Genomic DNA, 11,622 nt, shown 5'->3' on the forward strand with positions numbered 1-11,622 from the left:
TAGCAATAATTGATGTATTTTCAGAAGGTTAAAATCCAAATCTCTGATATGCTTACTCCGAAAATACCATTTATTTGTCAGCCCATATTTTGTGCAAATTATTATGTTATTTGCTTTTTGCTGTGACAACCTTAGTATCCTCTTTTCTGAAGAACCATGGCAATCTACTTTTTTTGTCTTTGAGTTACTGTCATGCAGGTTTCTATGATAAAACTGAGTCTAGCTCAGCAGATCTCCCCTTGAGGTGCCGGCAGGATCACAGACTTTGTCACTAGTCTTTTATTTACAGGTCTGTAAGTAGGCTCACAGCCCTTATTTGTTACAGATTATACTACAAGTTTCTTAAGTGAAGAGCTGTTGTAATTTTAAATCATATAAGTATGGAGTTGTTTCTTTGTGTTAAATATCTTCAACAATATATTTTGAGCTAAGGGTTAAATAGTAATTGTTTTCTGTTTACTGCTTGAGTATTTTTTTTATCAATGAGTTGCAGAAATCAGTAGAATCGGTTCCAGATACTATTTTATCTAAGTTGGACTAATGTCAAGCTGTAAGCTGTAACTTGCCTCACAGAATGTTTGATTCTGTGCTTTTCAGATTAAGTGAATTTTATCAGTGTTGGTTTACTTGAAATGTAAACAAACTGACTGAAATAAGTTGGTATTTATTAACATGTCAGGTACTGTATGCACTCTATAAGCATGAGATTACTTCAGCAGCCCATGATTAGTCTTCTGTGGTAGACTAGCAGCATTGCCTTGGCTAGGTAGCTTAAATCTCATGACTAGTTCACAAGTGCTCAGTAAAGAGATTAATTTTCCTGGATGCTGTATCTAAAGGGGAAGGGGACATCTGAGGGAAAAAATAGGTGATTTCAGGAGTGATGCTTGTGTTCAGTCAAACAATGTTTTTCTTGTTTGTTCATCCAGAGAACCTTACTGAGTGGATCTCTGCTGTAATGATTATTTTTTTTTTTTTAATAGAGGAGTCATCATCCCATGCTGGAAAAATTCATAGACAACTATGTAAGAAACAATCTTCTTTTTATGCAGAAAAAAACCCAACCATACAGACATTATCCTGCTGATATAGCAAGAGGCCGTGTTTTGTTGGGGGTTTTTTATTTCACCTTTCAGGAGCTGTACTTGAGCAATTCTGCTGCTACTGCAAACACTAGCAAACTTTAAGCAGAGGAGTTGCAGACAAATTTCAACATGAGTCCTTTCAAGTAGCTTTCTTAATATGTATTTATGTGAATGCAAGAGGGATTCATAGAATCTTGGGGTTGTGTTAGATGGGAAGAAAGGTTTCTTGGGCAAGTTAAAAAGCAATAATAACCTCTCTGTCTCAATGAGCAAATGTCTGAGCAAATGTTGCTAGCTGTATGGGGAAGAAGTCACAACAGTTTGTGGTTTCCTATCAACCTCCTAGCGAGGCATGGCTGCAGGGGCAAGTGTCGTTTGTCCATAGGAACTGCTTCTGTTTGTGCTTGTCTTACTATAAAGTAATAATTCAGTTTAACAAGGTAGCTGTTGTTGCTTCCATATTCTGTTGAAAATTAACAATGCAGTGAGGAGGGGGCTGCTCCCAGCAGTGGAAATAAGTAAAAAAAAAACAACCCTCGGTTCACCTTGAGCTGAGGCTGTCATGCCCTTGGAGTGCTCTCAGTGCTTCACTGCAGGCCTTCACTGCTCTTTGGTGACCTTATGGAAGCAGCATTCTTTCACCACAGCTTTGCTAAGAGACAATTAGTTTCTCTCACCCAGTGGTTCCCCAGGCTGTTTTTTAAGTCCTACCCTTCCCTTTTTCTTCCGTTGGTGAAGTTTTGCCTCCCCTGGAAAGAAGTTGGTGCTAGGCAAGATCTTTGTATGCTCTTTTTAATCTGGGGGACGACAACGACAGCCCTTTAAAAAGAAATTGGAAGTCTTGCCTGTAGAGATGTCAAGAGACCCAGTTGCTGGCTGGAGGCTTTGAAATGGGCTCAATGTATAGAACATCATTCTGTCACAAGCAAGACCATCCATGGCCCCTCAGGGTCTTTGTGTTTGACAGCCCTGTGGGTGACGGTGAGAGCTTACCAGGGTTCCCCTAATGGTGATCAGTGAAGTAGCCAGGTGATGGTCAGTCCATGCTTCTGCTGTGGCTTGTATTGAGCTGTGGCCGAGCCGAACAGCCACGGTAGGGAGCAGGGAACACTTCGTTTTAGAAGACCTTCCTGCTCATCCCATGGAGAATGCGGTGCTGATCTGCAAGTATGGATGCAGACGAGGCTTTGCAGGAGGATAAGTTGCTTCTCTCTTGGGTTCCTTCCAAGTTTGGTCTTTGCACGTTCACAGCCTCCAGCACTGACTTGTCTTTTGCCCTCTTTAAATTGGAGAGCTCTGTGGGAGAAAAGCCCAAGGTAGCTTCAGGGTTGTGCTTCTTAAAGGAGTGTGACTGCTTTGCACCAAGTGGCCTCACATCACACGGAGGAAGAGCTTTTTTGAATGAATGAATTACAGGAGCCTGGGACACCTCTTAATGGCAGAGGTGACCTCTGGGCATGCTCTGATTAGGCACGTGGTTGTATGGCTCAGCTGGCTGTGGCCTCTGTGGCCACTCAATTCAGGGGTGCCCTGTGAGTCGTACGTACCATGCTCCCGTGATCTTAACTTGGTGTCGTCATGACCACACATGCTAATTGTAAATCTTGTGACACTGCTTGTAGATACATGGTGAGGGGGGTTTGCCAACTTTCCTGGCTAAGTTATCGCTAATCATGGTTTTTTGCTGTTTGAAGTGAATGGTAGTAATGATTTTGCATTGGTAAGGTAGTTGCAGGTGATTCTGACCTTCTTTATGCTCCCTGTTTCAGCGATGTTGACTTTTAAAGAGCACACGTAGCCAAATGGATCTCTGTGAGCCAGAGATGTCCCAATAAGCAGGAATTGCTTCATCGTGCTTGTGTCCAGCGCTGGGGTGCTGCGCAGGTGCTGGGCTGCAGGCTGGCCACGAAACGTGACACACCTACCCACCTACCCACACAATTACATGCTCAGCAAAACACCCTGCTTGGGCATCGCTGATTTTTACTTATGACTGCAATCAGTGTGATCTGGAGGTCTCCTTGCTGCGATCCTTTCTTTATTTTATAATAATTCATAGTTTGAATGGATAAGTAGTTGAAGACCTATGCTCTAGGCAGCATGGAAGTGCTTTATATGTCATTTAGAGACAGGTGTAGCAGCCAGCAGTATGAGACTCAAAGTGCCTCCCTTTCTCATTTGAAAATACTTGAATGTTTGTGATTGATTTCCACGCGTGCAGATATGGACTAAGACGATAGAAACCTAACAAGAAGGGAGAAGTGGCGTTATGAGCTGATCTAGGCAGGGTAGGCCAGGTGTGTGCTTCTAGCTATCCATATAATCTCAGTGTTTAATACAGTTGGTGACCTTTGGGAACAGGCTTTTTGGGATGCCTGATGCCATGTCCTGAGAGGGTACCTGACTGCTTCTGCACTGCTTGGCTGGATTTAAGCACGATCTGAGGAACAGTATGGCCATATACTGCTGTCCCACACAGAGAGGGAAGGTGGAGCCATCACCCGGACCTCACGTTCGTGATAGCTCTGCTCCGAATGGGCAGCTGGAGGAAAGACCTTGCCACTTTCTTTCCAGACAACACTGCTCTGGTTCTGTGAAAACCAGTCAAGGAGGAAAACAAGCTGTAGATTGTCCAGCAGTCTTAGCCTGCTGCTGGGATCACTTAGTTAAACTGGGAATTTTCCATGTGTGTTTGGCCACAGACAGCACCTTCAGACCAGCTGTACTCTTCAGAGGACTCTGTTCCTTGTTACTGCTAGAGAGCTCTTCTTTCCTACCAACGCAGTGTCTTGCGGTGTATTAGTTCAGAAAGTTAAGGCACGTCCTGCGAAGAGTGGTGTCGATAAAGCAAGTCACCGCACTTGGCAGCCTTGGAGTGGACAGGCAGTGGGCAGGCAGCCCTGTAGGTAAGGGGTGTTTATTTGAATTGAGAAGCCTGGATGGGGCATGGCTGAAAAAGAAGTCAGGCATCCTTAGCCGGCATCAGAGGGAATTGCTGTGGTGCCTGCAGAGCCCATCTGTTAGTGTGCTAGAGACCTTTGGGAGCAGTTTCCTTCGGCTATGCTGGTGCTTTGTTTTCCCCTGTTCATCTGCAGATTCAGACAACACGTTTTTTCTTCAGACCCTTTTCAGACCCGTTACATTTGCTGGGTTTTGGGGCTGCTTCTCGGGACTTTACTGGCTCGCTCCTTGTTCTCGCTTGTTTTGCTTACGTGAAGTAGTCCTTCCCTGACCCCACTTGTACCGATTTTCTAACAAGCCATGTCTGGAAGCAGCTGTACTCCGTGCTGTAACCTTGACTGTGCGGCTGGCCGAACTGTTACGAACAGGTTTTACAGAACCCTTATCAGATCAGGGACTGCTGCCTTGTTAGGAGCTTGTATAGCGCGGTGTTGTGGCTCCCAAATGCTGCAGCCATTTGACAGACACTAACGGTAGGGAGGACAGTATAAGTAAGTGGAGAATCTCTCTGCTTCCTTCACAAGTCATGGCAAAAAGCTTGTGGCAAATTTTCATGGCTGAATGGCGCTTTCATTCATGTACACTAGCGCATGCACATCTCCTCTGGGGCTGCTGCCACCGTTAGAGATTAAAAACTGTGGCAAGGACAGGGTCACTTTGAAACTGAACGCAATTTAAGTTAGATGTGTGACGTGTATTTGTGTGATGGGTATTTCTTTCTGCACTAGAGCTGCATCGCTAAGTGTAGCATCATGTGGAAGAGGTGCAGTGATGCTTTGCTAGATTCAGCAAGTAAGCCTGTTGAAATGCCTTTGATTTTTCTGACAGATTGTCAGACTTCAAGCATGGAAAACTTGTGCTGGCCTTGAAAGAGGAAAATAATGTTTTCAAACATAAAAATCTTTTAAAAGTTTGTACTTGGGGGATCGGGAAGTTGAAAAGATCTACATGTGGTTTCAGGAGGACTGGAAGAAACGATGTTGAGAAAGTGGTTTTGTGCTGTCGAGTACAGGATCTTGTGACAAACAATAGATTTTGTTTGGAGCAAGATGCTCTTGTGATAGTTGTGCAGCATTTAACATTGTGTAGCTGTTTAACACTTCAGAGTGTGGCACCATGGAACTCTGGAGGACCTGAATCAGCCTTTCTGGCTGTTTTTGTGGAGCAATCCCAGCAGGGGTGCAGCTTTTAGCACAGAGCAAGGTATTCCTAGGCTGAGATGGTGGCAGCTCCATAGAGGAAGTCAATTGTATTATAAACACTATGCCGCAACATATGGGCAAGATGTTTTCCTCCATAGTTTACTCTGGGAGATGGTGATGTTCTTGTAAGTATTGGATCAAGACTTCCAAAATGAATGATTCTTAGACAATGCCCTTTCACTATAAAAACCATCTCTGTTAACAGCCTCTGATTTTGCTGCCTTTCAGGCAGAAGAGAGAGATGTCTCCTTCCTGTCCTCCAGCCAAGAGACCTGCCCACCTTGGTGGATACTGATTGACACAGACATGGGAATTTTTTGTTTGTTTAAGGGCGTGATTTGGCAGAGAGTGAATGAATTTCTCTGCTTGGCTGATTCTGTCCGTGCATGAAACCAGTTCTGTAGAGGTTGCAGTGCATGTGTCGTAGTGGATGGAGCTTCTGTCGTGAACTGAGGTAGTCATGCTCAAGGCTGCTGAACTTCTTTCCTGAGCCAAGAGACCACAGACCTAATTCAGCTCCTTGCTGGTAGCTGTGGTAGTGAGCAAAATACTCTGTGATGGAAACATCAGCTTTTGTGTCTGAGAGGTGAAGAACATAGAGCTTGGCTGTGTGCCACTGGGTATATAGTAAGCTTGTCCAACTGTGTTCATGCTGTATGTCAACAGGCTTCACAGCTTAACACCTTGCCATTGCTGTGGGGAACTTTCCATCTGTTCCTCCTCCTCTTTTCTGCCATCTGTATAATCTTGTAAAAATTGCACAGAATCTCCTCAAGCGCATCCTGCAGCTCAGCCAATTCCTTATGCTCTAGAGCTCTTTGTACCTACAGTGGTCTCTCTTTTAGACTATAAATGTGTCAAAAGTGCTTCCCCTGCCCCATTCTTTGAGTTCTGGAGCCCGTGTAGAATGGACTGAACTGTCTGCATGTACTCTAGATAACCTCTGTTCCTCCATCTGCACCAACCACCCTTCAGCCTCGCAGTCAACCACTGTTCTGTTTATTTGTGGGGTTTTTGGCAGGACTAAGTGTAACATACCTTGAAGCACAACTGACTGCTTTCTGTCCCCCTTTTGATTTCCTGTTCAAGCTTTCCACTGTCCTGCACCGGCTGTGCTGTGCGTGGCTGGGCTAAGGCTTACCTTTTATTTTCCCCTTTCTCCCTCTTATTTTCTTTTCCCTGTGCTGTGGTCCTGACCATGACATCTTGTATCATAGTTCAGCAGCCCCTCCATATCAAGAATATAATCTCCCAAAGTATGTGCAGTTGGGCTGAGCCCTGTGCTTGCTTTAAGGAGAGGGACAAGCATGGTAAGTTTTATGCAACTTTACAGTGAAGTTATTAGCCTGTTCTACAGAGAATGAAATTCAGGCAGAGCACTAAATTGCTGTTCAAGTTTATACAGTGAGCAAGGATAGTGCTAGAAACGGAAATCAACTGCCTTGTCTCCTTAGTTGCTGTCTCCCCAAAACCCTCGACTGCTGCTTTCCAGTAGACACCTCTGAGGCTGTGCAACTGCTCTTGTCATTTTGACTGAGCTCTTTTTGGAGACAGGCCTTTGCCTGAATGAATTCTACTCAACCTCCTGATCTCCAAAGCAGCTGGCTCTGCACCTCGCCTCTGGACATGCAGGATGTATCTTCTGCAAATGCTTTATCAGGCAATGGGATTGTAGTCTGCCTGGCCTTGCTGTAGTGCTGAGACTTCCAAGAGCTCTGAGTGCATGCAGTCACTTGGACTGACGGCATAAAACCCTGTAGCCTGTGTTTGTGATGACTGCAGAGGAGCGTCAGCAGTCGCTCTTCGGCTCTTTCACGCTATCAGGAGTTCGTGGGATTTGAATTAGACACATTGATATGAGTGGAGAAGCAATGGAAGTGTCTAAGAACCACCAGAAGGAAGGTGTTAGAGGTGTATGAGAACGACAGGTGCTGATGGCACGTGTGTTAGCAGGTCATCAAAATCACAGCATGCCTACAGCTCCTTGGGATACCTAGATGGAATGAACAAGGGGCAGCCTAAACCAAGACAAGACCAATCTGAAATCCCAAAGCATAAAAATATGCTGGTTGGATGATAAAAGAATGAGATTGGAACTTATTATGAGTTATTGAGGTAAGGAAACAAAGGAGAGCAAGCGTGTCCTAATGATTCACAGAGGTAGGACAAGATGATCCTAATCACAGGTTGGACTCCTACAGGTACAAAGAGCACATCCAAAACAGGCATATGCTCACCAGCCTGAGAGTTCAGGAGGGTGGGGGGACATGGCTGGCATCTTTTTTCTACCCTGTCATTGCAAGTAATCCTGGCAAGACCATGGATCCTTGATGCTTGCACGCTGGAAACATGTCATAGCACTTGTGATTATAGGTATGTGAGTATGCATGAATGTAATCAGTTTGGGTCTTTTTTAAACAAAATCCCTTTCTGTAGTCGCACCCTGAACTTTACTGCGTTGTTGCTGTAGTGTGGCTGCAAGAGGAGACATCCATCATTGCATAGGCAGTGCTGGAATGCAAAGTGTTGATTCTTCATCCAGTGTTTTTTGGGGAAAGTCACCTTTTCATGTCACCTTCTTCAGCTGTGTTTTCTCTTTCACTTACAGCTTGATTTTGCTGCTTTAAAAGCAAGCTCCAACACTGTTTTCTGCTCCTTGAGTTCCTGAAACAGGCTGTCTCACTCTTGAAAGCTTTCTGGGAACCAATAGCTGCCAGTGGTTTTAGCGGTAGCACTAGAATGTCTCGCCAAGATTCTCTATTGATCCATGTTGATGGATTTATTTTGGCTTCATGCAAGTGTGAAAAGCTGTCTTGGAGGACCGTTAAGCACACCACTAAGGCACCAATGACTTCCTCGCCTGTTGGGATCCCATGCAGCGTAGAGAGCAATCTGGCTGTGCTTGGAGCCATTCTTTCAGGATCTACCAATATAAGGGCAAACACAAAGGATGGCAGGGACTGCAGCGTCCCACTACAAAACAGCTTTGGCGATCCATTCAGAAGGCTACAACCTCAAATGACAGGCCTTGAAATGGAAAAGGAGTATGTGAGTCTTTCCAGACATAGTCTACAGAAAATCTCAAGGAAACATGGTGAACTGAGCATTTTGGCAGAGTTTAATGAGCAAATGGAGCCAGCCAGAAGCTTGTTTTCTCGAGGAGACAGAAGGATGCCTGTTAATTAAAAATGTTTCCCACTTGCTGGGTTTGCCATAGATCTGTAGTTTTCACTCTAGTCCTGTTTCCAATTCCACTTTATTTCTTCCTCTCAGAAAAGCGTGGCACGAGCAGCGCATAATTCACTCTATCTTAAGCTCATTAAGAACTAGACCTATAGGGCCTGCTAGGGGAAAGATTTAGTTACCTAAACATAGCTGTCTGGTGCCCTCTGGTATCTGAGCTGTCTGCACAAAGCTCGCAGATACTGTATGGGACCTGCAGGAGTCCTGTCTTCTGAAGCAGCAGCTGGAGGCCAGACTGGAGACCCGAGATCTCTCCAGTAGCAGTATCGCTCATACCTCTGTGTGGGCACTGGAATGGTGGCCCTGGAGCAAGCGCATGGCTCAGTCAGCTTAAAAGGAAGAGGCAATACCTCCAGAGGATGGATTGTCCCGTTGGTCTTTGTTGCCTTTTAATATGACTTGGCTAGAAGGTAGAAGCTGTGCTGTTGCTGCAGCATACAATTTCCACAGACCCTTTGCAAGAGAGATGGGGATTTCAGGCAGCCAGGGGAGGGAATGCAACTGTGAGGCTGAGACGTCATCTCCTAAACACCAAAGGCTTTGGGAAATGAGGATGTGTTTCTTTTTGGCTCACTCTCTAGCCTTCCCAAAAAGCAAGGGAGGAAGACAGCTAGATTGGGATTTGGTTGTTTTGTTTCTGCACTTCAGCGAGAATGAGTAACGACAGCTGCTGTGCAATTGTTAGGGCTGGGATCATTTCTGTTATACTGCCTGTTTGCACAGGAGTGGCGGAGGAGCTGGTCTTTGTGGAAACCAATTATTTGCCAAGGTCCTCGGTTGCAGATTGGGGTGCTTAGCCTTCGGCCTTTAGGAAGTCTTGAACTGATTCGAAGTTGGGAAGAGTCTCTGAAGCACTTGGTGAAGTGAGGAAAGAGCAATGCTTATTTTTTGGTAGTGGTTTGGTGCAAGTATTTAAGCTGGGATGAAGGGATTTCAGCTTTTCAGTTTCTTAGAACAAATTGCTGCATTTGGGATGCCTTATCTTGTTGCTTTCAGGGTTAGGTGTCACTCCCTCTCAGGGCAGCTTTTGCCTCCCAGACTCTCTCTTGGCTGTCTGCACAAACCACAGAGCCTGAGACTTGTCTCTTTGCTGCTGGCAGAATGTGAAAAGGCATTTTTTGCGTGGGCAGGACAGAGCTGCTTTCTGTGCAACTGCATCAGAGCAAGTGGAGCAAACTAGAGTGCTAGGCAGTGAGCTCAGCCTTGCAAGACATTGAGATGTAGCAGACTATAGGTGAAAGGAGCTGGCAAGAGAACTGGCCCTCCCCTGCAAAAAGAATGCCTAAAAAAAGAGAAGGGGGGAGAGGGAAGACAAAAAATAAAGGAGTGGTCTTGCACTTTATTTTTCTTTTTGTAAGTTTGGAGCAGCCAGTCTTTCTGAGCTGCCTTCAGCCCCATCCTTCCTCTTCCCCAAAAGCGGTTTGCTGTGCTGAAGACCATCTCTGGTAACGGAGCTCTGCCTCTGGAAAGGGTAGTGCAAGGCTTCAAAGGCATGTTCCTGCAACACTGATAGCACAGCGCTAACTTTTTCCACAAGCACGGGAGTGCCTTGGTTTTGATTATTTAGCCAGGAGAGCTGGAAATTGCTTTGAGACTGTTGAAGACGGAAAGGGACAGAGCGCTGGCTGCAAACAGAGAGACAGCAGTGGGAGAAGTGCATCTAATGACGGACTTGGCACAGTCCCCAGTTTGGTCCCTCAGGCAAAAATCCCCCCTGGAGGAAGAGGATAATCTCTAGAGGAAAACAAGAAAGAGTGGAAAATGGATACAAGCAAATACATGCGTAAGCATCTGCAAAAAAGGAAGGTGAAATCTACCCACAAGCTTCACACACAGCATCCTCCTCCTCCCTGGGCTGTGTCTCTCTTCTGCTTACGGGTAGGACTTAACAGGTACTACAGGGAGCAAGGGATACGTACTGCTCTGCCATCTGCAGCGCAGCTCATGGGCGGGGAGTTGCAGAAGTAAAGGGCTGGCAGACAGCTCCTAGGCTGAAATGTGTTTTGCATGAACAGTTCGTCCGCTTCTACATAACAAACACCTGTAAACAGCAAGGCGGTTTGCCTGCAGCCTGTTAACAGGTAGCAGTGCTGAGGCTGGCCAGAGAGTTTGCGTGTTTGCTTGCCGTGGATAATTCAACCGGTCCTGCACCCCTTACATTGAGGTCATAGTGCTGCAGTCAAAGGCTTTTGGAATTTGGCAGCTAACACTATTGTGGGCTTGTCTCCGTGCTTAGCCTGGGGCCTGCCCTGTTTCACAGGTGACTTTGACCTTGTGTGACAGCATCATAAACTGGTCCCCTTTTGCCTGGCAAATCAGGCACAAATTCTCTCACCGGTTTGCCAGTGCCAAACTTGCAAAGCAGCCGATGTTAGTCTAGAGGAGAAAGAAAACAGGGGGGTGGGGGGTTGCCGGCTTCAGGTCACCATCTGAAACCCCTTCCCAGAGTTCAGCCTGATGGCACTTTTCATACCCCGTCACCACCATAACCAATGGCAGTGGTATTCATTCAGGGTCCAGCGAGAACTTGGTTGGCACCCATTTCTCTGACTCCTCTCAAGATTTCTGTAGGTGCCATCTCCCCTCTTGACCTTTCTGACAACTGTAGAACACCCTCTGTCCACAAAGCTATAGGTTTCATTCCATTTCATCTTAGCTCCAGTACTGGCAGGCTCAGGAGAAAAAGGAGTGCTAAGGAACTCAGGGAAACGAGATTGCACAAGATGGAAAAGAAGGGACTTCTGAACAGGTAACATGCAAATGTAATTCTAGCATAAACTTAACACCCAGGTGCACTGTTGCCATGGGCTTAGCCTCTTCTGCAGCCCATGTTTGGTGGAGTTCAGTGTCTGCAAGAACACTCTCTTTCCTAGCTGCTGCCCTGACCTCTGCAGAGGTTGCCAGCTCTGAGATGCAGCAGTCTCTCATTCAGAATAACCACACCTCTAAGCACAGTTTCAGACAGTGCTCATCCAGCTTCATTCCGATGTTTGGACAAGCCAAAAAATATCCTTGATGTTCTGGACCTACCTCTGTGTCTTCTGTTCTCAGTGGTGACTTCTCCTGCCTAGCTCATACCCAGGTGACAGGAGCAGGGGATATGCTTGGTTTCCCTCTGCTTGGGGTTTGTA

The sequence above is a fragment of the Falco peregrinus genome, chromosome 2 (genome assembly GCF_023634155.1).
Source record: "Falco peregrinus isolate bFalPer1 chromosome 2, bFalPer1.pri, whole genome shotgun sequence".
NCBI classification, from domain to species: domain Eukaryota; kingdom Metazoa; phylum Chordata; class Aves; order Falconiformes; family Falconidae; genus Falco; species Falco peregrinus.